General features: G+C 42.5%; 1 long non-coding RNA gene across 1 annotated transcript in view; it reads left to right on the top strand.

Moving 5' to 3' along the window:
• LOC133223811 (uncharacterized) overlaps nucleotides 1-26,916 on the top strand; it is a 104,218-nt gene that overhangs the window by 53,935 nt on the left and 23,367 nt on the right. The window contains exon 3 of the long non-coding RNA XR_009728685.1: nucleotides 5,054-5,142. This is a non-coding gene — a long non-coding RNA (uncharacterized LOC133223811). The remainder of the gene's footprint in view (nucleotides 1-5,053; nucleotides 5,143-26,916) is intronic.

The raw sequence follows: 26,916 nt of genomic DNA, 5'->3' as shown, positions 1-26,916 counted from the left end.
TAAGTAGAAGCAGGAAATGTGTAAAAAGATGTTGCAAGGGCTGGAGCAGCTCTTCTCTGGAGTAAGGCTGAGAGAGCTGGGCTGGTTCAGCCTGGGGAAGAGAAGGTTCTGGGAAGACCTTAGAGCAGCCCTAGAGTCTTAAAGGGCTACAGGAAACCTGCAGTGGGGCTTTGGACAAGGGCCTGTAGGGACGGGACAAGGGGGGAATGGCTTTAACCTGACAGAGGGGACATTTAGATTAAACATTAGGAACAAGTTCTTCCCTGTGAGGGTGCTGAGGTGCTGTCACAGAGTGCCCAGAGAAGCTGTGGCTGCCCCATCCCTGGCAGTGTTCAAGGCCAGGTTGGACAAGGTTTGGAGCAACCTGCTCTAGTGGAAGGTGTCCCTGCCTGTGGCAGGGGGTTGGAACTGGATGAGCTTTAAGGTCCCTTCCACCCCAAACCATTCTATGAAAAATAAATTCCTGAAAAGTGCATGAGGTTATCACTAACAGCAGCAGTTCATGGCCTTCCCTGAGGTGTCTTGGAGACTGTGAGTAAGCATGTGATGCATTTCCCTCATTAAAAAGATGAAAATCGTCACTAAAAATGTAGCCAATGAGATAATTTGGAAGATGGTGCTTGATGTGCCTAGGAGATTACATGAAAAATATTTTGAAATAATTACTTCTCTTAAAGAACCAAGGGGGGGGATGAGGGAAATGGAAGCTCTTCAGACTACCTGAAGTACAAAGTATTACTGAATGCTTTTTAATGTAAAGCTAAAGCTTAATAAACTGTTGAGAGGAAAAAAAGGCACATAATAAAGAAAATTAGCAAAAAGAACCTTTATAAAAGGCAGTGGAACTGATAAAAAGATTCTGGCTTATCTCCTCAGGAGAGCTCATCTGCAAGCCATTTGTCAAATAAGAACTGAAAAGGTATGTGATAAGAGATCCTAGATCTATGAAATGTGTCTTTTAGGATTTCAATACCTATTGTGTCATGTCACCTCACAATACAGAGTGAATACAATCATATTTTCAAACATGAAACTGCCATTTATGTCAAAAGATATAATTGTATCTGAGGAGGGAGTCTCAAATGGAGGCTGGAAATATTTAAGGCTTAATAAAACTTTTAGGAAGTTTGCTAAAATTCTAGAAGCAGGAAGGTCTCTGAAAAGCCTGTGCAAGTGACAGGGTGCCTGATCAGTCCGTTTGCTTTCAAACATATAGATACAGCTTTCAGGATGGATAAAACCATCACTGGTGCTATTTGCCATCTCAACACACTGTTTTGTTGAAAGAAAAATGCATGCTTGGAGTGGGTGAATGTTGAAACTCCTGATTCCACACTAAATCATATTTACTTGCATTATTGTAATTTTTATGAGATTCTTATTATATTACTGTAATCATGTAGTGTTACAGCACTGCAAAAATAAAGCATTATTTAGCTATTTTATAGATACATATATTAATATATAATTGTAATGTGCATGTTGCAATCCCGGTCTCACTACCAAGTTTGAGGTTCATGAAAGGGTGTTCAACCAGAAATCATGCAAAAAGCCTCACCTGAAAATTGGAGAAGTTCATTCAATTATCTGAATGAGGTTTCTAATCAGTTGTTGTATGTGGATATAGATGTGTGCATAGCAGGGACTCCTATTGTCAGATTTCCCTTTAAGAGTTATTAAAATATACACTGCCTGAAAGAATGAAGATTAATGTGCGGTCTGCCACTAAAAATGAGCCAGCCTGTATAGTAAGGGTGGAATATTCAGATAACCTGTTATCTATGATGAATGGAGACTGCCCATGCTGCTCACAAAGGTACTTGTTTTGTCGTTTGTGACTCAGAAAGGACTTTGACTATGTTGAGTGGCTATTGTTACTGTTTTGAGCTATTTTGAATGATAGGAATGCTGCTTGATCTTAAAGCACAGAAGACAATCTGCCTTGTATTTATTCCAAGAAATAGTACTGTGTGTCAAGACAGATTGTGGAAAACGTCGTCTCATTTTGTGGTTTGTTCATAAATACTGTGACCTTCAGAAAAATCACTTAATCTACCTTCTAACTCTATTTCCCATTTCAAAAAGGTGAGATATAATAATGATAAAAGGCAGAAAAATGGCAAAGTAAATGTTGTTTAGCTCCCTGTTCTTGCTGGGTCATTTTCTGTAGCTTTAGAGGCAATATTTGAAATATTAAGCAAGTATACCTTAGTGCAAGGAAATGTTGTGGACTTGGTAGAAGAATTACTGGACAAGTGTCTGCAGTCTGTGACTCAACAGATCAGATTAGATTATCCTAGTAGTGTCCTTCACTTCCAAACTTAGTTGATGTTAGCAGTCTCAGCTAAAAGCACTGAGCAAAGGAACTGTTAGTAGGTGACGTGACATCATATTCCATACAGCTCTTCTTACATTGTGTATAATCTCCAGTTTTCCTAACTGTAGCCTGTATCGGTAATAGAGAATAAAGCACAAACGCATGTCTTTTTTCAGATGTCCTCAAAACTCTAATATTTCCATTTAGGTATAAAGGGCAGCATAAACGTCAGCCCCCATGCTGGTCCTGTGCAGAGGTCACTGATGCAGCTCTTGTAAAGGAGCTTCTCCCCCAGAGCTTGCAGCCCCTCTCTGTTGGTGAGCATGAGGTCAAGCATAGCACCTCCCCTTGTCAGTTCCTCTCTTTACTTGCAAGAAGTTGTTCTCCACACAACAAAGGAGTCTCCTGGGTTGCTTGTGCCAGGCTGTACAGTCCTCCAACAGATATTGGGGTGGTTGAAGTCCCCTATGAGGACAAGGGCCTGCGAGTGTGGGGCTGCTCATATCTGCCTATAGAGAGCTTCATCCGCTGAGTCCTGATTGGGTGGCCTGTAACAGATCCCCGCAGTAATGTCCCACATCACAGCTCCTCCTTTAACCTAGAACCATAAGCTCTCTATTGGCCCATCAGCTGTCCCCAGACAGAGTTCCATATTCTACAGCCTATCATTGACATAAATAGCTACACCCCTCCCCATCTGCCCAGACTGTCTTTCCTAAAGAGCTTATAACCTTCCATTCTAACACTCCAGTTACAAGAGCCATCCCACCATGTTTCTGTGATGCCAATGATATATCGCAGTGGATGTGCACACATTTCCAATTCCTCTTCTTTATTCCCCATACTACTGGTGTTAGTATAGAGGCATCTGAGCAGAGCTCTGAACAAAGCCTAACTCATTGGCTGGAGTGGCTGAAGTAGCTCTGCGTTCCTCTGAGCATTCATTACAGGTGGTGGCATAATGCTGCATTACTGGGAGTTATGAATTATGGGGGAATACCATAATTGCCTCAGAATTACTGACTTTCATCAACTGACAACTGGCTTCTTTTCAACCCCATAAAGAGAGGTCTGCACAGGAGAGGATCAGCACAAGTGGTCCTGTTCAAGACCACTCAAAACTGATGTTAACTGGGGTGTAGGACTTAGATCTCTTTCATATGGTTGAATTTGACCAATAATAAGTGCCCACTTCGTAGTGCATGGCATGGAGTAAAAGCAGATTGGGGATTTATCTTTTCCTAAAGGACATTAAAGAACCTGAAAATGTCTTTCATACATTAGAGGGCAGATGATTCTAAAGGCAAGCGGAGTTCAAATTGTATTTCACATAAATGCATCCACACAAAATGTTATGCCTATTCAATATATATGTAATATCACTAAATTGTATTTAGGAATGTTTCAGGTCTGGTTCACCACTGTCTGAAACCACTTGTTTCAGCTTTTTCTATATTGATGTTAGATGTTGGAGTGCTTCCTATCTTCGAAAGATACTGATACATTTTACACAGTGTCTGAATGGTTGAGGTAATCTGTTGCCCATAATAATAAATATAATCATTAATAATATGTTAATACGTATATGAGGGTGGACAAAAGGTTCCTTACATTTACAGATCTAAGAGAAATGCTTCAAGTTTTGGTCTTAAATACTGTCTGTATTGTTACTTTGAGAAAAATACTTTAAACTACGATAGCCAGATTAAATCCAGCAGTATAATGGTGGTGTAGGGGAGTATCTTATCCTATTTGCAGTTGATAAGATTCTGGATTTTTACATATTTGATATTCTGAATGTTCTGTGCTCAAGCCCCAGAGTCTCTATGACCTTTCTAACTGCAGTTTATTTTTTATGCCAGATGGCTGGATAAGCATCAGGTTGGTTTTATTCTTATTTCATAAAATAAAATAATAACTGCAAGTCCTAAAAACTTAATCCCAGAAGGGAGAAACAGAGATTGGAGGTGTTTTTTTTTAATACAGGATTTCTGGTGTTTCTTAAAATTGTTTCTGCTGGTAAAGATTGAATGGGAAAAATCAAATAGTGCTAATATTGCATAGAAAATAAACTCAGCACAAAGCTTCTATTGAATGGAAAAGCTCAGGCAAATAAATCATCTTTCTTAATTAGCCTGAGAGCATTTTGGTTTTCAGAACTGCCAGCTCCTTGCTGAGGAGATATGCCCATTGCGCTCTATCTGTATCAAAAGCCTTTAAAACACCACATAAACTGCACTAATGTACGTTGCGTTTCTGAAACTGCACAATAATTCAGTGGCTCAGTAATTCTGATCACTTGTTGCACCTTCACCAGCCTTCCAAGGATCAGCCACCTGGGGCAATGACCTATTGTGTTTATGGTAGGGTTGATCTATTTTCAGTTTTGTGCGTACTTCTGGAGCTCTGCTTATTGTTAGGCTGGGTTCAAAGGCTGTACACCAGCAGTGTCTGCAAAGTGACAACTCATTTACAGCTATCTCTGTAAACTATTCCTATTTATGTCAGCTATAGCGTATTTAAATTGGGAGAAACTATCAATACAAAGAGCAGCATTTTCCATTTTAGGTTCAGACTGTGGAGTTTTATTTAGATGCAGACTTTCAGCTGAAGATAGTACTAGAAAGAAAAACAAGCTGCATAGCCCAGTGAAATTGAGCTTGTTAAAAAAGTATGCTTAATTCTTTCACTCATCCAGTGGGAGAGCAACGATTAATTAATTTGGGGCTGTTTCAGGTACCATGAAGAGAGAAGACCCCTGCATTGGAATTTGACAGAGCTACAAGTGATGTGTTAATAGTCAAAGCAAGATTCTGCTAATACAGGTGTGTGTCCTCTTTTTTATTGTCCTTTTTCACACTTTTCCTCCTCATTTGCACATCATTATATTTCTGTAATAGCTTAGCAGCCAGGAGAGACTGAGGAAATGGCAGTCCTTAAGTAGAATTAGCTGGAAGAAGAGCTGCAATTGCTTTTGGATCACTGCTTACTATAAGAGTTTACCCTCTCAGATTTTTTGCCTTCTATTATTAAGTCTTCCTTATGTGAATATTGCCAATAAAGGTGAGAAGTAGAAGTACAAGTACTGTCTTTTGGAGAACAGCAGACCATCCACAGGGCAATCCAGATCTGTCTATTAAGTAGAGTCCCAAACCATTCATCCTTGAATTATACTATTTGCTATAGAGGAATCCAAGCTAAGCCTGCCAGATGGACTTTAATAAATACAGACAGATGAGAATTATTTGGGTCTATTCATATCTGTGTAAGATCACATCACTGTTGTTATGTACCATAGGTCTGAGAAAGACACTAGACCTTTTTCTTTCTTTAAATATCAGTGTTCTTTTATAGTGTGGTCCCAGCAAGAGGATGTATTGGGTCTAGCTGAGATGGAGTGCATTTTCCCCATAGCAGCCCTCATGTGCTGTACTTTGCATTGGTCGACAGAAAGGTGTTAATAGCACACCACTGTTTTGGGTACTGCTGAACATCGCTTGCATAGTGTCAAGGCTTTCTCTCCAGTGTTCCCCTATAGGCTTGGTGTGCGCAAGATTTTAGGAGGGGACAGAGGCAGAACAGCTGAACCAAACTGGCCAATATTCCATACTGTATTCCATGTCCCTTGCTGATAGAAAGTAGACAATAAATCTTTTATTTTCCTTGCTTCCTTACAGTCTTTGTTTTTGCCTTATTAAACTATCTTTACTTCTTTACCTTGACACAAGGTTTGTTTTCCATCTTATTTTCTCTTCATCTCTCCCCCCTTGCCCTGGCCCCTATCCTGCTGAGGAGAGGAGTGATGTACCAGCTTGCTGGGCACCTGGCATCCAACTAAGGTCAACCCACCACAGAGAGCATTAATAAAGCAGCTATAGTTTGGTACTATTGAACAAGAACTTCTTGTAGCTTTGTGGACTTTGTCTCATTAATATTTCTCTGAGCCTTTCAATCTGAAGGGCATGTTGTAAACCTGGATCATTTCTCAAGAAAAGCCTTATGCAGGCCTTAAGATTGGTACCAGAAAGGTGGTATATGTTTAATTGATAATCCCCTGGCCTGTCCTCAACCTCCCTCCGTTTATTCCTACAGCCAAAATAATGTAGTTCTTATCCAGCTGCCTGGATGTTTACCATTTGGTTGGTCCCTCTTTTTGTCCCCTGGAGGAATACATCACATGGAAAAATGGATATTAAGCTTTTACAGCAAAAATGCTACAAATAGGCATACTTAATACAAAGACTGTTCTTTTGTGGATGAAAAATCTTGCAGTGTTACATTGTAGCTGTGTAGCTCATTCAAACAATTCTTGTTCACTCTGGCTTGGCCTCTGATTTTTAGTTTTCCTTTTCCTGTAGACACATAAATAAATAATAGATCCTTCCGAGTACCATAGGTTTTTAATGTAACACTGTAATCTACCCCCTGGTTATCTTTTGTGCAACATTACTTTTGAGCTTAGCCCATTTCAGCAGTGTGTGTGGGAGACAGCAATGACCCGAATGCTTTAGGAAAACTCACACCTTCACTAATAAAACTTAGCTCTTAAATGTCATGTTTCTCTTCTTCTATAATCAACTTATTAGTCCAATAATTAGTTATTTTAGGGTTAAGAAGCCAGTGGTGCATTTTTCAAAAGCATTCATGTTGTTTAGAAACCCAGACTATTCTCCTCTTTTCCTTCAGTCTCAAATGTAATCTGTGGCCAAATTTTCGTATGTGTTTAGGCCTTTAACAAGACCAGCCTAGAGAAATTACAAGAAGCCAACTTAGGTGGCCCACAGGTGATTGAAAATTGAGCTGGGCCCCTGAGGCCGTTTCATGCATGCTTGAATAACTTTGAAAATCCAGCCACAGGGTATTTTGTAGCTGGTTTTTCATTGCCTGGCAGTGAAACCTGAGCTGCTGAGAGCCTAAGAGCCTTGTTACAAATGAGGAAATTGAGAAAATAAATTGTATGGGTACTTCCAGAATTGTGCTTTGTGCACGTAGGACTTCAATGGGCAGCAGGGTAGGGATGCTGCCACAGACAGAGATAGCAATGCTAGGAAGGCAGCAGTACCAAGTCACAATGAATATGGGCAGTGAAGGAGGGGATGGTGACACAACTGTCTGTAAGCAGATTGTGGCTTGGCTGCAATTTTCCTTTGGAGGTGCAAAATAAGTGTAGTGAAGGGACAAGGAGGAAGAGGAGGTGCACAAGATGATTATCTTGGGGAAGGATTAGCAAATGGGGTGAGAAGGTGAAGCATGAAGTGGCAGCAAGGCTAATGGCTGAATAACCTTGCAACTGGCCAAGGTTATGAACAGGTATGTGAAGCCACAAATAGGTGTGATGCCAGATGATAAATAGAGCAATAGAAAGGGGAAAAGAGAGTGATGGGAACAAGCATAGCATGGTGTCAAAAAGAGAAGCAATGAGAAAAAGTGGGAAACAAGGTGGTAAAGAAGAGCAAAGGAAAAATCCAAGCTTGGAGATTAATATGTACCTAAAAGATCCCTTCCTCTTAGAAGAAGCAGTAAATGAGGAAGATGAAAGAACTACTAGTAGTAAATGGGACAGCAGTGGAGAGCTGTAGTTGAGAGGTAGATGGTAAGGAGCAGCTCTGTGGGAAATAGCAGGCATGGAATATATAGGAGGTGGTGTTGGCAGCAAAGAGGACAGTGAGGAAAGGAGGGATGTCATGGGAAAGTGGTAAATGCAACAGCTGAGAAAATCATCAGTCATCACAGGCAGCTGGTGGAAGGAGGTAAGTGGGGCGAGAGGGGAGGCACTGCAGATTTGGCAAGGAAGGATGAAAAGAAGGCAGGTGATGTCCTGAGCAGGCATGAAGGTTACATGGCTGGGGAGCTTATAAAGACAAAATGCTAATGGTAAGGGACTGTGAGAGCCCCCACAGCCTGGGAAGTGATACAGACAGGAGGTAAGCTGGGCTCTGAGGAGTGCTGGTGAGGCTGTAAGGCTAAAAGAAAGAAAAGAGCCTGTGAGAGAAGGTGGCAAGAGTAGGTGGGGCAGGATAGGGGTGGGAGAAGCAAATGAAGCAGGCAGTGATGAAGACTTGAAGAGCTGGAATACCAGAGCAGGAGGCAAAGCAGCAGATAAGGAGGGAGTCAAGTAATGGCTGTGGTGCAGAAACACCCAGGGGCTGTTGAGGAGAAATGGGTAGGCAGGAAATAAACCCAGCTATAAGGAGAGGAGTGACAGCATCTTGTCAATGGGGTGGGAGGTTTGAGGGGCATTGGTGAGTACAGCAGAGAGATCACTAAAGGAAGGGGGACAGCAAATGCAGGTCATGAATGGAGTAGCAGTGGGCTGCAGAGGAGACACAGCTATGGCTGGCAGAAGTACTAATAACAGAAAAAAGCAATAGTGGAAAACAGCTGTGAACTGGAGAGGAGTTGGTAAACAGGAGGAGTATGATGGCAGGGAGACCAAGACAGGCAACTACATGCGAAAGAGAACAGCAGCATTGGGATGGCTGGCTAGCAGGTCTGAGAAGGGAGGCCTGAGTGGCAACCATAGTACAGCAAACAGTGACATGGAGAGGCTTGGTGGTGTTTGGGTGATGGGGCAGTAAGTGAGCACTTAGAGGAAGCAGAGCTGTGAGAAGAGGCTAGAGTTGTGAATCAGGTATGTGATGGCACATCAGCAGAGATCAATGGGAGTCTGCAGCTGAATGAGGGACAAGGGACAGCAAGGGGAGGGAGAGGGAACTCATCTTTGAGAGCAAGTGAAAGGGGATGGAAAAATTGGGACAGAAGAGTAAAAATACCAACAGAGTACAAATGGTTATTTTGGTATCTGGAATAACCTAAAACAAGCATAATAGTGAGGAGAAATGCCTCTGACTGGTGGCGTATTTAACAGTCAATAAGGCAAGAGAGCAGGCTATAGGGATGGCTGTGGCAAGAGGCAGTTATGTGCAGGCTAGAGTGATGACTGAGGCAGGACTATCTGATAAAGACAAAGCTGTGAAGCAAGTCAGAAGTTGGAAAGACAATGATGTGATGCAGGAGGGTGCAACAGAGGTGGCAAAGGGGCCCTAAGGAACAGGTGGCTAACAGGACAGCAGTGTTGGCTCAGCCATGAGAGGTGGGGAGGATAATGAACACACAATGTGAAGGAGAGTGAAAGGATGGGTCTCCACAAGATGCAACAGAAAGTCCTTCTGGACTGGGAGCAGGCAGCAGGAGAGAGAAAATACATGCAGAGAAGTGGAAATGATTGGTGACAGAGCTAATGGTGAGCAAGCTGGAGTGGGCAGCAACAACCACCACCACTGCTATGCATGCAGGGTAGAACATAAGGCAGAAAGTGAGGTATGATCAGGTAATGGAAGCATTATGCAAGTAGATCAATAAACCAAAGTTGGGATAGAAGGAGATGACCAGCTATGTAGGTCTGGAGGTATAAGGGCAAGTGGCATAAAAAGGCAAATAGATACTGCTGTGCTGAAAGGGAGTGAGAGGAGTGCATGGTGATTAAAGGAAGGAGTGAGGACAAGTATGGGGCACTAAAGGACAGCTGTTTTGGTAGGAAATTGTGCTGGGTCTGGCTGGGATAGATTTAACTTTCTCCGTAGCTGTATGGCACTATATTTTGGATTTGTGACTAAACCAGTGTTAATAACACACTGGTGTTTTGGCTATTGCTGAGCAGTGCTTGCACAGCTTCAAGGTTTTATCTGTTCCTTACCCTGCTTCTTCTCTCCCTGCTGGTGGGGTAGGAAAAAGATTGGAAGGAGACACAGCCAGGACAGTTGACCCAAACTGGATAAAGAGATATCCCATACCTTACAACCTTATGCTCAGCAATAAAACTTGGGGGGAAGGAGGGAGGAGTATTTTCCAAGGTAGCCATTGCTCAGTGACTGGCTGAGCCTTAGTGTGCCTGTGGGAGGTGGTGAGTCATTGACTTTGCATTGGTTCCCCCCTCCATCCCTTGGTTATTAAACTGTCATCACGTATTAACTTCACTCGTTTACCTGCATTAAACTGTCCTTATCACAAGTTTTCTAGCTCTTGCTCTTCCTGTTTTCCCCTGTCCCACTGGGAGAAGAAATAAGCAAGCAGCTGTGTGGGAGTTTTGCTGCTGGCTGGGGTCAACCCACCATGGAGTTGAATACTGCTGCCTGGAAAGGCAGTGAAGGCAGGTAGCTAAGGAGTTAGAGAGGGGAGGCAGCTATGGGAAGTGGAGAAGGGTAGCTGTGTTAAAGCTGTAAGCATACAGGCAAGGGAAGTTTTGAGAACAGCCAGTAAGGAGGATGAGGAGGCTTGCCAGCAAACACAGTAGTAATGATAAGCAGAAAGTGCTGGTGATGTGGCAAGAGCAGGATATGTGGCAATGGGAGAGGTGCACATCTCGCAGGCTGGCAAGAGGACAGGGATAAGCAGGGCAACAAGTGGGAAAGAAGGGAACAAGAGCAAACAGCCAAAGCAGCTTCTGGGCAATGCAGGGAAAGCAGGAGGCACATGGAGCAATAAGCTGAGGATGAAGTTAAGCAGCAGACAGAGGCTTGAGAAGACACACTGAGCAGAAGAGTGCAAAGGAGGTGTGAAGTGGTGGCAGCAGCAGGAGGAAGCAAACAGGCTCCTAAGGACTGGTGTGGTCCAGCATGAAAGTTAAGAGTGGTCAGAAGTCAGGTATTGAAATGAGGTGATGAGGGCAGGAGGGAGCAACGTAGACAAATGGTGATGGGCAGCAAGAAAAGGTTGAGGGCACAATCCAACACAGCCTTGAGAAGTCTTAGGAAGGACATCTTTACAAGCATATGAAGCAAGCAGTGGGAAGAACAGGCTGGAGGAGAGGTGGTGAGAGCAGGCAGCTAAGGGAGATGGTGATAATGAGTAATGGTAGACTGTGGCATGTCAAGGAGATCTGAAAAAGGTCCTTTTGTATTTGGAGAGCAGCAGCAAGCAGCAAGTGAAGCAATAAGCAAAGATATTGTGGCTGGAGAGCATACATGGCTGCTGGAAGAGAAGGGGGAGGCAGGCAGCAAATGGGGCTGATCAGAATAGGCAGTGAATGAAAGTAACAACTTTCATCTTGGTTGACTTTTCGTCATGGTGGGAAAGAGAGCATGTAAGAGAAGGGAAAGCAAAGACAACCAGAGAGGTATTGAGGTGGGTGACAAAGAGAAAGACAAAGCTGTGGGACCACAGAGAAAGGTGACAATGGGACAAGAATACAGCAAACGAAGCAGTAAAATGAGATGAGGTGGGGATGAGCCCAGCAAGGGCAGGCAGAACTGAAACAGGAGACTTGGTAAGAGATGGCAGAAAATGAGGTGTCAGCCTCCAGGGCAGCAGTGCTGGGGTTGGGAATGGGATAGGTTGTGATGGGCAGTGGGCTGGACTGGCACAGTAAGGTAGAAGAGAGCAGTGAAAGGAAATGCAAGCAGCAAGCCAATGATTGCCAGTAATACACTGGGGAAGAGAGAAGTGATGAGCAGGTAGGCTGAGGTGACAGGCAGGGCAGCAACTCAAGCAGTGAAAGTGATAAGCAAAACATGGCCCTTTGCTTTGCTGGCTGGAATTTATTGTAGCTTCCAAAAAGTCGGGCTTGCTTTCCCCCACCTGACTTTCCCCTGAAAGGAAGGGATTGTACTCTTTGCCCTTGTCTTCTCTCTGTGGTTTTAAATGCAATAGGGTGGTGTTTTTCCTTAATCAGTGTCTCCACAAGACACAGAATTTGAAAGCTACTGACAGCGATTTCTACTCTGGGCTGATTATTAACAGGATGAAATCCTGGAATCCAAACATGTTGCATTTCTCCCTTGTCTGTGTTAGTGAGCTGAGGTGCTTACTTTGCAGTTGTTGGTTCTGCCCTTTTGTGAAAGGAATTTGCTCAGGCATTTGCATGTCACAGATTGCCCAAAACCCCTGTGCCATAATCCCCTAAGCAGTGCTCTGGCAGGCAGGCTGGAAATGGACACAGAATCTGGCTGTTGTGGAGTCAATGAAGAAGTAGTTGGACCCATTTTGTATTGGCCTAGCTGGTTTCTTAACAGGAGATTAAGAGTTATTTATTGCTTCAGTCAGTGCTGTGTTCACTCACACATCAAGTGGGTCGTAAAAAGGATAGATGCATCATTACCAAAAGCCGTATCAACGATTTACAAATAAGAAAAAAAAATTGGGGAAAAAAAATCATTATTTGCTATTTATGTTTGCACCTGAAGTGACTCTGAGATTTTCAAATTGGTCTCATAGATTGGTGACGTTCAATGGCAGATGCATATATTTTATCACAGGATGTAATTTCAGGATTTGCCCGAAGCTGAATCACAGTAAGCAAACATCAGCTTATCAGGCAGTATCCCAAGCAGGAGCAGCAAGGAAGCAGTCCAGTGGAGTTGACTCAGCCCTTTGCCCTTCTGAAGCAGATAAATTGAATTGCATGCTATGTGGTGTACATAAAGGTGAAGCGTGGAGGAAAGCAGCCCTATTGATTTTGCTGGGGAGCTATGGCCCATGTTCATATCAGCCCATCTAAGGAACCCAACTTAAGTTTTCTGTTAGGGAATTACAGTGTTAGTCAAGTTACTTTCTCTGCTCAGAGGAGGAAGTGCCACAAAGTCCATGTATATTAAGTACAGAAACTGCCTCTGGTGACTGTATTCTTAACTTTGCCCCATCTACGTATTCTAGGGAATAATCAGTGCCTAAACCTCATTAAAAGTGGCATATGCACCCAAGAGTTCTTGATCACGAATTTTCACTTGGTTTCTGTTTGGTGGTAGGCCTGCTTGCTACTGCTCACCCATGGCAGAACCAATGGATTCTGGTCATGCTACGCATATGCTGTATATAGTCGAGCACTTGGGCTGCCTGTAGGGTGAGCAATTACAATACCTTTATTTCCTGCATCAAAGAGAACTCACATTTAATTAGTTTTTCCCGACTGAAACTGATACCATGAGGGACTGTCAGGGATCTGATTTCAGCTTGTGTACCATTGCAAGTCAAGTTTCTTTGAAATATTTAAGAGAAGTTTATCAAATAAAATGTCAGGTTATTGCTGGTTTTATTTGACTCTGCATAAAAGTAGGAATAGGGAATTGGCTCATTTTCTTCCTAAGCTACAAGCTTTACTGTCGACACACCCCCATATTTACAGTTCTGAAAGAGATGAAGGCAACTGTGCCCATGGGAATAGAAAATAAAGGCAGTTTGGGGAGGACATCAAAACTAGTGCATTATGGTTTCCTCTGGAAACCCCCTGCATTTGTGTACTTGCACAACCATCATCACAAAGTTAGATTTTTATTATAAGCTTCCTTACCAGTCTGTCCATTCTCCTAACTGGCATGAGATATCATCAGTTTTCTCAACCAGTGCTGACTGACTAGGTCATAGAACAGCCCGGGTGGGAAAGGATGCTAGAAGGTTGCTTCCAACCAGTACCCACAGCCTGTACTATTGCAGGGAATATAGAATCATAGAATGGTTAGGGTTGGAAAGGACCTTAAGATCATCAAGTTCCAACCCCCCTGCCATGGGCAGGGACACCTTGCTCTAAACCATATCACCCAAGGCCTCGTCCGACCTGGTCTTGAACACTGCCAGGGATGGAGCATTCACAACCTCCCTGGGCAACCTATTCCAGTGCCTCACCGCCCTAACAGGAAAAAAATTTCCTCCTTATATCCAATCTAAACTTCCCCTGTTTCAGTTGGAACCTGTTACCCCTTGTCCTGTCACTACAGTCCCTAATGAAGAGTCCATCCCCAGCATCCCTATAGGCCCCCTTCAGATACTGGAAGGCTGCTATGAGGTCTCCACCCAACCTTCTCTTCTCCAGGCTGAACAGCCCCAACTTTCTCACCCTATCTTCATACGGGAGGTGCTTCAGTCCCCTGATCATTCTCGTGGCCCTTCTCTGGACTTGTTCCAACAGATCCATGTCCTTTTTATGTTGAGGACACCAGAACTGTACACAATACTCCCAAGTGAGGTCTCAGGAGAGCAGAATAAAGGGGCAGGATCACCTCCTTCGACCTGCTGGTCACGCTCCTTCAGAATATGACTGAAGTGTGCCAGCTGGCAGAGGTAACATCATGTCTGTGACGTGTTCTGCGCAGCAGCTGAGCAATCATCTCAGGCCCTCTCGGCTACCCAGAATTTGATTTTTCCCAGTGCTGGTGAGGATGTGGTATCAGTGAAGGAGGACTTGCCTTGCTGTCACATCAGCCAGAAATTGAGCAACAGCATAAGTCCCTTGGGGGAATGAGGGAGAAAAGATGAACAGGTAGGCAAATGCCACATCCATACATGCGTCCTATTTCCCAGGCATCCTATTTCCCAGGCTAAAATTACAGCTGCAAGCACTGAGACTCTCCACAGAAACCCAGACGGAACCATAAAATTAATTTATATTGACACTTCCTGTATTCAGAAGAAACATGAAGTTCCCAGTTCTTATTTTAAAAGCAATATTAAGATAAAGCGATGCTCTTCTGCCTTGCAGAAATGGTGGCTGGACAGAATAAACTAAGAGTTTTAATATAAAGCATGAAGGAACAGTGTCAATCACCTCAGTGGCATTCCTGATTTCTGAAACAGCATTATTAGGATCAGTATCTCTCATGACCATGTTTTCATCTGGCATCTCAAAGAAGTTGCTAAAAATAGATAAAATTACCTTACCCTGGGTCTTGTCTTAACAAGGAAAAAGTATCATGCCATGTTTGTGTCAAGTTATTGTCTGATCTAGCCCTTGCAAGGTCTCTGCTGCTACCTCACTATTCCTGTTTGGGGAGAATATTAGATACACTTCATCTGTCAGGCCGTGAGTTAAGATATGATGCCTGCCAGTGTAAATGTGAAATTGGATTCAGCTGATCCTTTGCTCTACAAAGAAGCAAGCAAACCCTGAGAGTCTCAGAAGAAGATCACCAGTGCCCAAGTAAATATGCACAAGATCAGGAAAGGCTTTTTCATAATTGGCTGAAATTGCAGAGTGCTCCCGTTGACATATAAAATGCAACCTTAGAAAAAGGCAGGCAAAGGCACTGTGCTTGCACTGAGCTGTATGTGTGAACAGGTTGTCATACAATAATAAATGAAACCATAATGACAAATAGGATAGTAAGTTCTCAGAGGCTTCTAATCTAGCTATTTAGATGATGATCCGTATAAATCCTTGTTGTCTTCACCTAGCCCTCCATTGTGCAAACGCTATGATCAGGGTGATGTTAAATGTCAAGAGATTTGTTCATTCATTACATGATAGGATGACAGCTTACTTCAAAAGCTTCCTGATAAAAGGGATGCAAGACATGTTCTTGATTTATGCTAGAATAATTTATTCAGCTCAGGTGTGTTATTCAACTTGCAGAACTACAGTGTATTAATTACGTTATATGAACAAAACAAAGTACATGTGTATATTTTCTCAAACCCAGAAAAATTACAAAGCTGGTGTAAAAAGCAACCCAAACCCAGCGCTTCCAGCTTTTGGAACCAGTTATAGACCTAGACAAGTTTTAAAGTATCTACATAACAATATGCATGAGGAAAAAATTGACTACATTTTTGTAGTGTTTAGTTATCCTAAATACCTAGAATCATAGAATGGTTTGGGTTGGAAGGGACCTTAAAAATCATCCAGTTCCAATACCCCTGCCACAGTCCAGGTTGCTCCAAGCCCCTTCCAACCTGGCCTTAAACACTGCCAGGAATGGGGCAGCCACAGCTTCTCTGGGCACCTTGTGCCAGTGCCTCAGCACCCTCATAGTAAAGCATTTCTTCCTAATGTTTAATGTAAATCTCCCCTGTCAGGTTAAAGCCAATCCCCATGTCCTGTCACTAAAGGCCCTCGTCCAAAGACCCCTCTCTGGGTTTCTTGTATCCCCTTTAGGCACTGGAGCTGCTCTAAGGTCTCCCCTTAAGGAGCCTTCTCTTCCCCAGGCTGAACCAGCCCAGCTCTCTCAGCCTGGCTTCAGCCCTCACAGCATCTCTGTGGCCTCCTCTGTACTCACTCCAACAGCTCCACATCCCTCTTGAGCTGTTGCCCTGGAGCTGAACACAGGACTGCAGGGGGGTCTCCCCAGAGCACAGCAGAAGGGGAGAATCCCCTCTTCTCACCTGCTGCTCACACTGCTTTTGATACAGCCCAGCACAGGGTTGGTTTCTGGGCTGCAAGCACATACCGAAGCCAGTTCATGTTGAGCTTCTCATCCGCCGTAGGCTGCGCAGCTTAAGTTGTACATCTATGAAAGCCATAGACTTACAAAGACTTTCAGATACTTTTGTATGTAACAGAATGATAAATTTACTGAATTAAACTAGCGGAAGATTTTAGGACATTCAAATTAGCTCCATTAGTCGCAAAGTGACTGAATTGAAAGAATTTTCCTATAGACCAGGAATAAGAGCTTTTTTAAAAAATCCAGGAGCTATTATCTGTAAGGTATGTATGACTTGAACATTTCGTAATGAATCTGCAAAATGTATGAGTTTAAGTCACAGAATACAACTTATATTTTACTGCTGCCTTTTTCTACTGCTTTTTCTCTTTTGAGGATGTGTATAATGATGTAACTCTAAGGGCTTTGTTTCTGTATGTGGTGTCACTTTCTGCTTTTCCTGATACAAGAGATTACTGCCTGGTACCCGAGGGCTACGTATTCTGTTGGGCTATTGCATCCAAAAGGCTGCTGCTCCGTGCAGGTGACCCCTTGTGCCCCCATCCAGGGGGAGGAAGCTTTCACGACTCCGAGGGTAGCCGCTGGGGATTGCTGCTTGTCGTCTCTAGCACTGAGCACAGCTCCTTGTCAGGGCTCCCCTTTGGGCCTTTACAACCCTAACTATTCTATGATGATTCTGTGGTTCTTGCACATTTGTCTGTGGTCAGTCCCAATGCTCACACTTCATGTTCTCACTCTTTGGGAGGCAGGGACTGGTTGGCCTGTCTTCCTGCTGCTGCTGTCTGTGGCTCTGTGGCTTTCCTTTCCCAGACTGCAAGGGGTGTTTTTTCCAGGCTAAACTAAAGGATGAATGCATCAGCCTGCTCCTGGCTGCACGTGTGCATTGTGATGATGCTCGTGTGCGTCAGCTCTGAAAAAGAGTAAAATAAGTAACCATCCCAAAACAAACAAAATCCCGTAACTTAAATTAACATAAAACGAAGTAACATAAACTAACATAAACTAACAATATGAAATGAAATAAAAGTAACCAAAACTAAATGCAATCATAAAATAAAAAATTGTTTCCACTTGTAAGCTTTGTGATTTGTGTCCTTGAAAGTGTTTTTGGAGCTGAAAACTCCTGGCGTTGCAGGGAAATAAGTCTCATTCTTATACAGCTCAGGGTGAGCATAGGGAATGGAATGGAATAGAAATGGAATGGAGTGGAATGGAAAGGAGAAGTATTGTATGGAACAGAATAGAATGGAGAGGAATGGAACAAAATAGTGACTGCTGTGTTGCCGGGGGGTGGCACAGTGACATAGGGGTGACAGGACCCCCATGCCCACCCCTACCTGCCACACAGCTCACTTGGGACTTTAACCTTTCTGAGAGTTATTTGCTTACCCAACTTTGTGGGAAGGTGTTCAGGTCTTGTCTAAATCCCTGGAAAGTCTCTTTTCCTTTAGGATTTAGTACTTTGAATCCTGAAAGAGTAAGGAAGGTACTACTTTAGTCATTTTGTATGTTGGTGCCAAAATTCACCTGTACATTCATACTACGTAAATAAGGACAACTATACCATATGCATTCATTTGGTTGTGGTGGTGGTGCCAGAGGTGAAAGAAAGGCTTTTGGTTCCCTCTGCATGAACTTTGCAGAGAGATAGACAGCATGCAGGATTTCCTCACCATTTCTTACCAATGAGCACCAAGTGACATTTGCTACTCTACACTGTTTATGGTGAGGTCAACTTCTTGGAAAAAATGGCTTTGTGTTATTGATTATCTTTTTTCTCTACACTTCAGTATCTGTTTTACTCCTTTGGCCTTCATCCTTAATATCTTTATTCAAAGGGATGGCAGCCCTCTCAGCCTTTGTCTTGCTCCTTCTAGTCATTGTCTTCTTCTGTAGGCCCTCCATGCCCCTAATCAAGTGCTCAGTGTTTGCCTGCATCCCAGGTGAAATTTGTCTTTCTTGAACATGAGGAATGAGAAATGTCCATAGTGGTACAGGTGAGTTCTATTCTATCTTAGCAAGCAGGTAAGCTAATACCAGGAATCCAAGGTCATTAGACTGGACTTGGGAGTGGATCAGTGGTGACATCTGATTTATATGTTGTTAGAGGAACATCGGGATGGATTAGGTTTGGGGGGCTTGTTTGCATTTTGGTGTGGAAGTGTTAGCTTTTGGTTGGGTGGGTTGAGGGGCAGTTGCTGTTGGAATTTCTGTTGGTATCATTACAGCATTCTGAGCTAGTAGCTTGCAAGCCCCATTTACACCTCTGGGTAAATGCCAGCACTCTCCATACCAAAGACTATCTACTATCAACATAAATGAAACGTTACAGGTATATGTACAGGCAAGTAATTTCATATCTAGTCAGGAGGTCTTATTTTTTCTCTTCTTCACGTGGAGCTGCAGTTAATAATAAGGGCTGTCACCTTATTATCTGAAGTCCTATAAATTTTAAATATTAATTCACGCAGTTTTATTTTTAGCCTAAGATAGAGCTTTGCTTTCTGATGTTTTTTGTTTCTGATTTGTATGTGAATCAGGTCTTCATATTCACATTACATTGTCTGAGTCTCTTGCATGATATTAGGAGTTATAGTTTACATTCTGTTAGTCAGCCTTGGCTGCTTTGTCTTCATCTAGGCACAGACCCAGAACTATCTCTTACCAGAGGTGTCTCTGAGGGAGGGTCTGGGATCTGCTAGATAGGAATTGCTATCCTTCGCTGCTTTCTACATGCGAGTTTGGGGAGGGAAGGAGGGAGGAAAGAACTAGAGAAGATGTCTGTGCAAAGCGGAGAGGCTTAGGTTCAAGTGCTGGGCATGCTACAAAATTCCTCTGTGGCCTTTTGAAACTGGCTTTAGCTATGCTTACCAGCAATGCTGTGGAAAAGTTCCCAACCTAGTTAGGCACCCAGAAGTGTGCTGTTATTCACACAGCACTCTATTTAGGCTACTTAACCCCTGACTGAGAAGCAGGATACCTTCCAGGCTTGAGTGTCTCTCCTCAGTGCTGCACTGTATTTTTAAACACCCCCTGAGGTTCTCAGTGCTTCAGCCTTTCTCTGTGAAATCCTCCTTCCCTGATCACACATTTTTTTGACTAACGGCAGGGAGAGCTGCTATTTCTCACGCTACGTTTGGATGGCACCTAACAATGGATGTCATAATCTCCAGCCAACAGTGTGATACAAATAAACACAAGGAGTGATTTGCTATTATTTGCTTGTACTGCTCTATCAGCCAGAGATGGCAAGCCAATTTTACACCCTTCAGAGTGAAAGCATAGGTAAGCCTGCAGGTAGAATGATAAGATTATAGATTGGATTAATCTTTCAAGAGAGATAGCATGATCTGTATCACCTATCAGACAACTGAAGCGATCTGGATGAACCGTCTTGTTCCAGTAGCAAGATAGAATAAAGGCAAAAAAAAACAAGAGGAAAACCAGACAGAATATCACTTAGACAGCATAACGGTGCCCATCAACAAGTCAAACCCCACTGGCTATAGTTATCCTTCCCAGAGCACCTGGCTGGCCTGTAAGTCTTCCTGTTAGCTGTCACAAGATGGGGCAGGAGTCAGTGGTCCTGCTAGGCCAGTTCCCAAGGAACCTCTGCAGGATGGAAGCTGGGCGACAGCTTGCCCCACTCCAAAAGGCACCTGGTTCCCTTTGTCTCTTTGTAGTAGTCTGCACTTACTCCCATTTTGTTTAAGGGAGGCAACCTGATGCTGGTTCAGAAACCCGTGTGACAGTCTGCCCTGGCTATTCTGCACCTTATCCTTCTCCTCTCTGCTTCACAGTGCTGACAACTAAGTGTTAGCTGATAGTGAATCAAAACTACAATGGTGAATAAAGCAGGAGGGGAAGAGATACAGCACTTGCCTTCTCAGCATTGAGCCATACAGCCTACCAGGTGGTATAGTTTCCTAAAAGCCAACTACCTTTCCAGCCAATAATTGCATGGTGCTCTACAAGTACTATTCTGAGGCATGCTGGGGTTTTATTTCCAGGATTTTGATCTTACTTTGGGCTTCTTTGAATGATAGCATGAATACTGTTGTTATGCTATGGATCCGAAGGTCACAGGGGCATGCTGCAGTTATGAAAGCTTAATGAGATGCTTCATTAACCTCTGTAATTTTGACTACTAGGAAATAAGTCATTTGTGTTATTTTTCAAGAAGAAGAAAGAAAACATTAGTACAAGCGTTAGTAAAGGAAGCAATGTACTTTGGTGTTATTAAAACACTTCTGTGCCAGAACTTAGCACTGGGTTTACTTTATCTTCACTGCTCTTACCTTCACTACATTCTCCTTTTCCTGCTTTCTCTCTTACCTCCAGGCCTGCTCTCTGAGAAAAGCAGTGGCCTTCTCAGTGGTGGAGGGGCTCCCTGCCAATCGTGGTCTCATCAGCAAACCACCCCAAATTGAGACTTTATTCAGGGAGATTTTGTTCTCTCATGACTGGGGTTTTAATCTTCTTTTCCTTCACTTTGTATGTCAGTTTTCCAACATTTCCCGTGATTTAATGGTGATTTTAGAGGCAACTTTACTGTAGGTAAAAGGAGAAAGGTAACTTCGCATTCATGTAACTGCTTTATGGCTGCTCTAAAGGAGTATAAACACAACTCTAAAACACAGATCTAAGAAAGGAAGAGTTTACTTCCTGAGACTCACTATTCTGCATGGCAGGACAGTTTTAGACTGTGCTAGAGATTTGTCTCTGCTGTAGCAAAGAAAATGTGTAAATGAGAAAATGCACAACACTTTTAACTTTAGGCAGGCAAATATTATATTGTGTTCAGATTTTTCCTTAGATAACTCAGTACTTAGTTTTGATCTTGTATTTCTTTAGTCATATTGTACTCTGACTTCTTTATAACAATGAGAATTCAGTGGATCAGGCACTGTACACAAATTTTTCCCAAAGTGCTTTTTTGAATCCCTTAAATCTCATTGAAGTCCAGTAAGCCTCAGATTCCTGAATCATTCAGGTATTCTGAAAACTCCCCTCTAGTTTATTCTCATTAGTAATTACAGCCCTACTTCCAGTAGCAAATAGATTAGAGAAGATAGTGAAATAGTCAATGTGAGCCTTATTTCATGGAAGAGAAATGTCAAAGGTATACTAAAGGAAAAGCTTTCATGCATGTCTAAGTGCATCATTAAAAACCAACTTCCATCTCTTCCTGCCCTTCTCCCTTTGTTAACTCAAAGATTGAGTGGTTTGTCCATGCCCACAGTTGAAATGGGCAAGAGATGCCAGACTGAGCGCCTGTTGCCAGAGCCCCTGCTGCCATAATCACAAGCTGGACCACCTCCTCTCTGTAGTCATTTCATTACCCATGTTAAGGAACACAGTGACATTACAGTGTCCACAGCAAGGCTGAGAAGCTCTGTAACCTCTGCAAAACTGAGAGCTTTGCCTTTTTTATTTGTCCCCCATTCCCTTGTTGGGGTTGTGCAGTAACATCCTGTGCTGTTCTGACAGTAGTTCTTTTCCTCCCACAAAAAGACAAGGAAGGAGGAAATGCTGGTACACTGTGACTCCAGAATATTATTCTGTGCTCTTGATGGACAGAGAGAGATGGGATTTGGAGAATGCAGAGGGACCATTCCCAAAGGTTTCCTGACCATGACTTCCCACTGGATGGCTGTCGGGTGTAAATCGTACTGTCCTTGAGCCTCATTCCTGTACCAAGCTCCTTGCCCATCCACCCCGATACAGCTGAAATGTCATGACCCAGAGATTTTCTTTGAGTTTTAGCTTTTTAATTTGCTTTCAGATGTGGAGGCTCTTCGAAGAACTGACTTCAAGGAACTAACAAAGAACAGCTCTTAAGCAGCTTGGTGATACCCAGTTAAACTTGCAAAAGTTACACCAAAAGCTGTGGGTGAAATCCTGGCCTCACTGAAATGAGACTTATTATGGAGCATCGGGCCTTGGGTTGCCTTGCGAAGGCCTGCTTGGAAATGCCCATCAATCACCTTTAACTTGTGTGCCTAATCTCCCAGTTCAATTCTAGGGCCTTTTTTCATCCTTTTTTGCTGTAAATACACCATTTCCCCCCCCCACACACACACACAGGAACTGGGGAAGGTCAAACGTCAGTCCCTCTTTTTATACTGGACAATTTAAAGTCTATAATGTTGAACTCTATATTGAATGCTTGTCTTAGTTCAAGATGCTTCTAACTTGGGCTTTTCACAAGCTGTTATTGATCTCCACTTCCAAAGCAGTAAATCCTTTTGTGTAGTAATTCTATAAATACAGCAGAGTTTGGGAGCTTTGAATCTTCATTTGATCAAAAAATACCAAATCTCTCAGATAAATCTGTAGCTTTCAGTGTCAGCTTTGCAGCTATTCAGTCATCTTCTCTTGGATGTTAAATCAAATGCCTTGAGTTTATGCTAAGTTTTTTCCATGACACCTGTTGTAAGTATATTGTCCTCAGGTGACTGTCAATTAAATAATAATTTGCATTTATCATTATGAGAAGGAAGTTACCACTTAATTTAACTAACTCTTTTTCTCCTCTTTTAATTTATGGTCACAGACAGCTATAATTTCAGCAGGATGGAGGGGGTAAATGAATTACCTTAATGTTAAGAATTACTACCCTAAATGCCTTCCTGTAAAGTTCTTTAAAAACGGGATTAGTCAGCTCTAATCCCTATTTATTAGGACTATTTATAATAAATCCCGTTAGAATCTTCCTTCAAAATATATAGATTGGGTGAAATTAACCTCTTACAGCACCAAAGAAGGCAGCATTGGTTAATAATTCAGATGCATGGTCTGAAACTAATTCCTGAGTTCTCTTCTTGGCTCCTTGTGGTTTAACTGCACAGCAGTGTGGGAAAAGTAGCTGCTTCAACACCTTTAGTAGGAGTAGGAGCCGCTTAAATGTGGTAATAGATGCCTGGCTGCAACCTGAGTGGTTTTAACACGTACCACAACTATCCAGATACCTGTAGCATGTCCTTTGTTTGCCTCTATAAGCGCTTAACTGGCAACAACATTACAGAGGTGAACACAGGGGGATTTTCTAGAGAAATGAACTGTTGTCAGATTCAGAATATATCTCCTTTATTGCCCATCTTTTTTTCATTTGCTACAATAAATGTTTGTAAACATGTAATGCAAAATACCTCCTAAAGATAAGCGCAAATCAAAACTTCTGACTCTATTAGGCATTAAAAACATGGATTCATTAGTGATACTGGGTTTATGGCATTTTATCGTTTTCCCTACTTCTGAGGCCTCATCTGTATTCCACAAAGAAATACTTTTCTGCTTCTGTCCCACAGAGACAATTTTTTGCCTGCCTTTTTCTGCTCCATAGTGTCCTAATCTGAAAGATGTAATCTGAGTAAAACTCAGCGGAGCTGTTTTCAGTTTGAATTTAATGGTGAAGTTTGCTGCTTCTATTTCAGACCTGGAGAAAGGTGCTTTGTGTCTGAAAGTCTGTCCCTGTCTTCCTGCTATTTGTCCAGATCTCTAACATCCTTTATCTAGCCTTGGCTTCATCATATATTAGCATATCACAGCTACCGCAGTACTGTCAAAAGAAGACAGTAACTGAAGACTGATTTGAAAAAAATAAAGATGTCCTTGCAGGACCCTAGATTTGCATCGTTTCCCATTCTTCAGGATAAAACCATCACTCTTTCAGCTTCATCTAATTCACTGTTGGCCATATGTTTTTCTCTCTGATATTCCTGCGGTCTCCAAAGACTTCCTTTGAATTTAACGAAGTGGCTCATGGCCAGATAAAATAAGAAGGCCCCAACTGCACGTAGCTAAATCAGAACCTTGTTATGGTTTTGCAATTACTTTCCCAGCTGCTTTCAATTTAAGAAGAAAAATCTTCTCAGTTTATCAAAGAATCCCTAATTACTCTTTACCATCCAGTGTTTAATGTTTTGTATACTTTGTATTCAAACAAAAATGTTTTGTTGATGATTTATGTTAGTTATGAATCTCTCTGCTGCTTTTTCCATGCCTCCATATTCCCAAATGAGAGCTCAATGTAACCAAGTGAAACTATTTCATCATAAGCAATACAGACAGTGGTTATTAAATAGTGGTCTATCATTTGCATTGGCTTCGTTGCATCTTTAATGAAAAGCTTGATAAGGAAAGTGCATAAGAGCCTACATGAAATGTTGTGGGATAATAGTTTTTTCTTGCAAAGCTTTACAAATCCATGCTCTTGATCATAGAGAAACTTCAGCATTTCTGCCATGATGCCTCACTGGGGCTGGCAGAAAACCTGCTCTGATGCTCACATTAAGACCCCATGCTTTAAGTCACCAATGTGTTTTTCAAACTTCAGGCAGTATGACTTCATCTTCTGGACTTCCCTTTCAGTGTTAGATGCTGTGCACAGTTCAGGTCTTGCAACTTCAATCTGTCAGCCCTTAAAATTTGCCCTTCTCAAAAATTGTGTTGTCAAGTGTCAGGGATACACAGTTAGAAGTAAACAGAGTTGACAAGAGCACTTAACTTTGTTTCATGGGTGATCCTCTTATAATAATACAAGGATGGACTAAGGAGATGCCAGAATCCATTATCCATTTCCTGTCCTGCATATTTTATGTAGTTTATATAGGACTGGTTTTATTTCTGAAAAAAAGCTTTAGTTAGATATTGTTATTGTTGACCTGGTGTTTAGGAGGCAGGTTTCCTGTCATCTTCCACTTCACCCCTAATACTGTAGATACCATTTGCAATTTCAGCTGCAAATCTTTGTCCTTGCAATCTTTGTGAGAGATTAGGAGATCAGGTAGGAGAAATTAGTTAAATGTGTGTTTTTGTACTGACTGTGAGTCCACATAGAAGCTATCCATGAATCCCTATAAAACCAGCATTTGTTGTTTCAGATGTTCAGAAACTCAAGTTTTCTTTTCTCATGCCTATGTTCACTGCTAAGAATAATTTGCCCTCAAAGTTAATCTTTTCCAGGTACGTGGTATCAAATTGTTGTCTCTATGCAACACACACTCAGTTCTCCTGGCAGCCTGCACTGTACATATTTCTTCACTCTTTTATCGCTTTAGTTGCCCCCTTTGGATTCTCTCTGATTTATTTCATGTTTTGGATTGAAGCCAGTGCTTTTCCACCAGTGCCAACTTGACTTACAAAATAAATCTTGGCGTAGCAGAAACGAAGGTAACAGCAGCACCAGAGTGGTGCGTACAGCTGCAAACCTGGCCTCGCAGAGTTGATATAAAATAGTGCTCTTATTACTCCCTCGATTCCTCACTCGGTAATGCTACTGTTTATGCATTGCAAAACAGCAGTCGCTTCTTTCTGCAGCAGTAGCTTCACACTTCATGCTTGCCTGGAGCTAACAGGCTCAGGCTGTATTGGGATCCCTTGATTAAGCTTTGGTACGTTGAAACACTTCAGGTGTGCTATGTTGGATCAAGTCCCCAGCCTGCACAACAGAGCCTCTCTCTTTCCCCAGTGAAGTGCCTTTCGCATATGGTTGGTTTGTTCTAGTGCTTGCTGCAGTTTAGCTATCTACTTTGGGGTTTTAACTGCTCTTCTCAGGGTGTCTTAAGCTATTTAGGCCAAGCAGCACAATCTGGTTGTCTGCAAGTTAGCCAAGTAGACTGACTCACTTGAATTTTATCTTCCTTCAGTTTGTTTAAAATCAGTAGGATTCATAGGCACTTGAGAAGTGTGAACATCACATCATTTTGGGGGCATATAAAACTTAAGACTTAAGTGGTAGTATTGTCAACAAGTGGAATTCAGGAAAAAGTAAGCTCCTCGGTTGCATATCTCAAGCTGGGACAGTGAGAAAATAGAACTTTAATACCGCTGAAAACATGGTAAACACACAGGAATGGGTTTGTCATATGTTAAACCACATCACTGTAAAACTCTCATAACAGAGACATTGCAAGTCAACTGATTAGTTGTTATCCATCAGCTGAGGTAAGTCTGTGGGGATACATTCAGCCTACTCCATCTATGGAAATAACACCCCTTGGACTGCTTCATCACCTCAGTCAAGGTAAACTAAGTGTTACCAGCAGTTACCACAGCTTAGCTATCATGAACTCATCTGTACTGAACCCAAATTTCAGTTCTTATTGTGCTCCTGGAGTAGCAGAGGAGGAAAACGCCTTAATTACTTCCCAAGTTGGACTGATGAGACTTTTCCTACACAACTGATAACTGACCTCTTACGTCCTGAGCTAAGGGTTGTTTCCAGAAGGATGGCTCCTGCTGGAGCTTGCAGAAGGAGATAATTCAAAGACATCACTGTAAGGTGCAAGTCTGACAGACTGGAGTTCAGCAGCAGAAATCTGCTGTCTGCCATAGTTGCTGTCTGCCGTAGTTACTCCTTATATGTTGTATTACTCATTGCTGTGTCTAGCGTGATGACTGTCTGAACTGCTTCCTTTGTCAACACAGTCCATATTTACATATGTA

The sequence above is a fragment of the Neopsephotus bourkii genome, unplaced genomic scaffold (genome assembly GCF_033783945.1).
Source record: "Neopsephotus bourkii isolate Nb327-2 ecotype Australia unplaced genomic scaffold, CSIRO-AGI_Nbou_v1 NB_1655, whole genome shotgun sequence".
Classification (NCBI taxonomy): Eukaryota; Metazoa; Chordata; class Aves; order Psittaciformes; family Psittacidae; genus Neopsephotus; species Neopsephotus bourkii.
Note: the sequence above shows the minus strand (reverse complement) of the source record. Positions and strands in the feature narration are given on the sequence as shown.